Below are 5,777 nucleotides of genomic sequence, written 5' to 3'. Positions count from 1 at the left end.
CTGTGTGTGTGCATATGTATACATATATGTGAAAGTGTATGCCTGGGCATGTCTGAAGATGTGTGGGTGTCTGTGAATGCATGTGTATAAGGCGTGTGTATGTGTGTGTCCTTTGGAAGATGTAACACTTATTGACTACCAGCGGAGTTGGCTCAGTGGGTTGTTTGACACAAAAGGATGAGCTCAATTGATGAGATCAATTTTCTGGTTTATGCTTCTTCAAATCATTGAGCTGATGACACTGAGAAGGAAAAACATTGTCCAAGGAAGAAAGAAAATCATGTTTCTCATGAAATAGGTCTATCATATTTAGCACATAAAAGTACAGGACTCCCAGTTAAAATTGACCTATCAATAAAATTAACCAATAATTTTTTAGTATAAATATGTCCCATATTTGGGACATCTTTTACCAAAAAAAATTACTTATCTGAAATTAACATCTTACAGGACATGCTGTGTTTTATCTGGAAACCTAACCATGAAAGAGAATGAAGGTAAATAGCTATTGATTTTTTTAAAAATCGTTTAAAATCCACAAACATTTTGTGCACTAGAAAGGAGTTTTGGTTCTGGCTGGGGCATCAACTCATTTTTATTTTTCTCTTTCATGTAGTTTCTTAAGAATTTGGCACCACCATCTGTGAAATGGGGAAATAATCTGATAAGCATTCTATCATCTTCCTGGGGAAAACCCTGTAGAATTTCACATCTGTGTTCCCATATATAATTGCCTGGGGCACCTCCTCTTCATTCTCCACTCCAGTAAAAGAATAAATTAATACTTTAAAAAAGGATTCTTATAATAGGTCTTAATAGACAGTCAGTATCCTGTGGTGTTCACTTTCTTCTTTCTTTTTCCCCTCTCTCTAGCTTGCATGGAGACAGAGTTCTCCTTTGAGGGGAGTAGCGAACTGTGGGAAGTTTTTGGAAGAAGTAGAACATTGATGGGAATTCAGAGGGGAAGCTTCCCATGAGCCCTGGGAAGCCGGAAGCAGGCACAGGTGAGGCCCTGGATCCAGAGGGCCTGTGATGGTATGATGGAGGGGAGGGACCACACAGGACTTCTTTAGGGTAAGCCTCAAGTTCCCTAGTAATTGGTCCCGAGTTTGTGCGGTGACTGTCACTCTCTTGGCGTCTGAGCTGGAGCCTCTTGGACCTCTACCTTCCGTATCATGGAATGGCTGAAATACTAGTGCCTCGGCCACAGAGCTGTTGTAAGGACTAGTGACAACATTAATAAAGCCAGTGTCTGGGAGCTCCCTCGCGGTTCAGTGGTCAAGACTCTGTGCTTCCACTGCAGGGGGCATGGGTTCAGTTCAATCTCTGATCAGAGAACAAAGATCCGACGTTCCCAATTGCCGAAAAACAAAACAAAACAAAAACAAGACAAAGAGCATATCTGGCTCTCAGCAAAATGTTAGTCATTATTATTATTTCTTGTTGCCTGCGGTGATTTTTCCTAGTAAGCTCAGTTATAATTTTTATTAATAACCTTTTCTGATCATGGATGTAATGCATGTTCACAGAACAATATGTAGGAACACAGAAAAACTACATTAAAATTAAATCAGAAATACCCCATAAAGCCATTTCTGGTTTTTAAATTTTTCTCTGTATGTAATAGTGGTCCTCAGTGCTGACAGTACATCAGAACAACCTGGGAAGCTTTTTAAAATAAAGATGCCAAACCAGAGCTAATAAATCAGAACCTCTAGGGGTAGGGAGGAGAAGGCAATGGCACCCCACTTCTGTACTCTTGCCTGGAAAATCCCATGGACGGAGGAGCCTGGTGGGCTGCAGTCCATGGGGTCGCTAAGAGTCGGACACGACTGAGCGACTTCACTTTCACTTTTCACTTTCATGCATTGGAGAAGGAAATGGCAACCCACTCCAGTGTTCTTGCCTGGAGAATCCCAGGGATGGGGGAGCCTGGTGGGCTGCTGTCTATGGAGTCGCCCAGAGTTGGACACGACTGAAGCGACTTAGCAGCAGCAGCAGCAGCAGCAGGGGTAGGGATGATGGGTCTGTGTTTAAAAAAAAATAAAATAAAATTCCAGAACATTCTATGGCAAAGCCAGTTTTAAAAACCCTGGTGCTCAACTCATGCCTATTGCTTGCCTGTCTGTATCTCTCTTGTAGTTTTCAAAAATTGGACAATATTGTACGTTCAGTTTTGTAAACTGCTTTTGTCAAGCTGCTTTATCTCTCATCATCATTATTTTTCTACAGTGTCTTATGTTTTTTCCTTACGGCTTCAGCTGTGGTTTCTAATAAGCCCCGACCCACTGCTTTTCACCCAGCTGTCTTCTCACAGAATGAATCCATTTAAAAATGTCATCACTCCTGCCTTCTGATGGCCTTCTAATCTGCCACAGTGGATGAACGGAGACCTCATCATCATTATTCATTCTCTCCCTCTCTTGGATTTCGGCTCCCTAACTGACGGCCAGGGGTGACTCTGGCCCTTGGTCGTTCTCTGCAGTTTTGTGGCTAAAGCTTGAGATTATGCTGGCGGAAATGCTGGTGTGAGTTCACACATTTTCTTCCCTAAAATATTAATTTGACTTATAACACTGTTTTTCATTTAGTGCTCAGCCAACCATGGGGGTGGTGATTTCAGCTCAGAACAACCTCCAAGGACTCTAAGGGGAAATTTTCTTGGCTGTCCAACTGACATTTTAGGAAAATAAAATAACATTAAAACACCATAAAAAAAAATTCCTTGTAGACAGCTGTCTCCAGTTACTGATGAGACTGGGTGCAGGGTGAGAGAGGGCCCTAAACCAATCAAGAAGTAGACACCTAACCATTTATGCCCACCCTCCTGCCAGTATTCGAAATGAGTGAAGTAAATGCAGCTGTCGCAGGACAGCAATGCCGCCCTGACTTTCCACCCCGCCACACTGATCCTTCAGCTGCTGAGTGGAAGTGCGAGTGATGGTTGCTCGAAAAGTTTTCAAAACATTGCAAGCCAGAGGTTTCTCAACAAGCGCCCTAGGTCTTATTCGTATGGAAAAGGAAGAAGCATGAATACCACAGGTGATTAACTGATCTTCAAGTGGGGAAACCAGAGGAGGTCTCTACCCCCAGAGCTGGCCCATCTGCTTTGGTCTCTGGCTGGGCCAGCCATAAAAGGACTGCAGGCCCCTCTGAGGACCCAGGACATGGCGCAGAGAGGCCTGACCCATTCAGCGTTCAGCGAATGAAGAGGTGCAGATGAACGCTGCTTACAGTTACTGAGAAACAATGTGCCAGGCTCTCACAAGGCTGACTGAGGAAATATTGGAGAACAGCCTCTTCTCTGGGAAAGGAAGTATTTTGCTGCTGCTGCTGCTGCTAAGTCATGTCAGTTGTGTCCGACTCTGTGCTACCCCATAGACGGCAGCCCAACAGGCTCCTCTGTCCCTGGGATTCTCCAGGCAAGAATACTGGAGTGGGTTGCCATTTCCTTCTCCAAGCATTTTGAATGGTGCTGATAGGACGGCTTTCTGTTTTAGGGTAAAAAAAGATGAAGATTATTAGGAAAATGAAGCCCATCTAGTTAATTAGGGGTGTGCTGGCCTAATTGCCCTCCTTGCATGCCTTAGAAACAAGAGTCTTAAATAAGTGGATACTTTTTTGCAGTGGGGAGAATGTGGGTGTTGTGTTTATACAGACTAGGAAGTTCTGCTTACCAACGCCGGTTACCTCGTGTCTCTAAGCCTGTTTCTTCCTCTATATAAGGGGATAGGTACCCACCTCACAGGGCAAGGCTAAACTGGATGAGTGCAAGCAGTGTGACTCAGAGCTCGGTCCACGACAGGGAAGGCTGGTGGCCCTGACTGAGGCTGACCTGCTGATTTAATGGTTTGCTAAGCCTGTGTCAGCACTACCCTGCTCTGGTTGGTTGTTTAGCAAGCCCTAATGGTTGACCGGAAGCTTCTCCTCTGTGGGGCAGTTTGTACTGCAATTCTTTTTTATCCCAAGTAATGGAAATTTCAGGATCCCAGGAGGCAGAGACCAGTCAAAAGGGTTTTGCACTTCCTTTATCCCTATTATACCAGATGTACCACCCAGGTAGCAGCCTTACGGCTCCTTCTTCAGCCTTAACCTGGGCTTCTTCTGTTTTCCAAGCTATCCTCCCCTGGGGTGGGGGGTGGTACCTCCCATTTGGCGGTGACGGCAGACAGCAGAGGAGTTTCCCCAGGACCCAACCAAGTCTATGCAAGCCCATCCAGTGACTGTGACAGGGAGGGCAGGCTTGCCAGCCCTCTTGGTTAATTTCCTCAGAGCAGTAATTGAGTGCCCCTGGTAATCTTTCATTTCAGTTCTCCTTCCTGGATGCTGGGGCTTTCCATCTGGCTCAGTGGTAAAGAACCCGAGTACCAGTGAAGAACATGCAGGAGATGAGGGTTCCATCCCTGGGTCGGGAAGATCCCCTGGAGGAGGAAATGGCAACCCACTCCAGTATTCTTGCCTGGAAAATCCCACGGACAGAGGAGCCTGGCAGGCTACAGTCTATAGGGTCACAAAGATCCAGACAGGACTGAGCATGTTATGTTATGTTATGCTTCTGGATGCTGAAGAAATGGTTTCTTTTCATTCTTGAATTGAAGAGGAAAAGTAGGCAAGAATGATTTCTAAACAAAGCACAATTTTAAGCAGAGCATTTATGTACCTATGTTCTCCTTCCTTGTTACAGATAGACAACCTTCCTCTGGGAGGGGACTAAGATCTTACTGTCAAAACAACAGGTATTGACTGTGATCTGTTCATTGCTTTTGGTTTTCATGAGGAAAAATAAGAGATTGTTATATGGAAGCCTAAGAGAGGGCCTCAGGCACCATACAGAGAATTTTCCATGATTGGAGCTAACATTCCCAAGCACCAACTACTGCCCAGTAATATGCTAGATACGTCCTGAAATTACTTCACAGCAACTCTTCCCAATTTTTACAGAACTGAAGTATAGTTGGTTTATAATATTGTATTAGTTTTGAGTGTATAGCATAGTGATTCAGTGTTTTTACAGGTAGCTGTCACCCTTTTAAAGACAGGAGAACTGAGGTGTTTAGCTGGAAGAACCTAGAGGGGAATGAAGGGAAAGTATGTGTCTAGTCGTGGGAAATCTGATGATAAAACTTGCCCTTCTCTGAAAAGAAAAGGATCAGCACAACTGGAGGATGAAAGCCACTCTGAGCCTGGGTTCTGGCCAAATCTGGCCAACAAAGGACTCAAAGGGACTAATGAACCTACTGGATAAGTTGAGATTCTTAGATGCAAGTGACAAAAATCAAACTCAAGCTAGCTTAAGCTTAAAAGAGAAGCAATACACTGGTCTGGGGAGTGGGGAGCCAGGAGTAGGTTTGAGGCATAACGTGCGCTCTCTGTCTTCTCTTTTCTCGTCCTCCATGTGTCAGCCTTCCTACCATTACAGTCAGGCTTCCTACATGCAGCCACCCTTTTAAGACCCAGCTCTACAAGCTTCCCTGGTGGCTTAGAGGTTAAAGCATCTGCCTGTAATGCAAGAGACCCAGGTTCAATTCCTGGGTTGGGAAGATCCCCTGAAGAAGGAAACAACAACCCACTGCAGTTCTCTTGCATGGAAAATCCTGTGGACAGAGGAGCCTGGTGGGCTACAGTCCATGGGGTCCCAAAGAGTTGGACCCGGCTGAGTGACTAACACTTTGACTTTTCTGCAAGCCTAGCAGAAAAAGCAAGTTCGCTCAATGCATATCAAATGTCCAAGGTAAGTACTGCATACAAATGCAGAGGAAGGTTCTGATAAGTCCTTT

The 5,777-nt window shown here is 44.8% G+C and overlaps 1 non-coding gene across 1 annotated transcript; it reads left to right on the top strand.

Annotated features, from left to right (window-relative positions):
* Positions 1-5,468: 5,468 nt before the first annotated feature.
* On the top strand, positions 5,469-5,540 carry TRNAY-GUA (transfer RNA tyrosine (anticodon GUA)). Its single transcript has one exon. It is a non-coding gene; the product is annotated as a tRNA-Tyr (tRNA).
* The last annotated feature ends 237 nt before the right edge of the window (positions 5,541-5,777 follow it).

Source organism: Capricornis sumatraensis, chromosome 4, assembly GCF_032405125.1.
Source record: "Capricornis sumatraensis isolate serow.1 chromosome 4, serow.2, whole genome shotgun sequence".
Lineage (NCBI taxonomy): Eukaryota > Metazoa > Chordata > Mammalia > Artiodactyla > Bovidae > Capricornis > Capricornis sumatraensis.
Note: the sequence above shows the minus strand (reverse complement) of the source record. Positions and strands in the feature narration are given on the sequence as shown.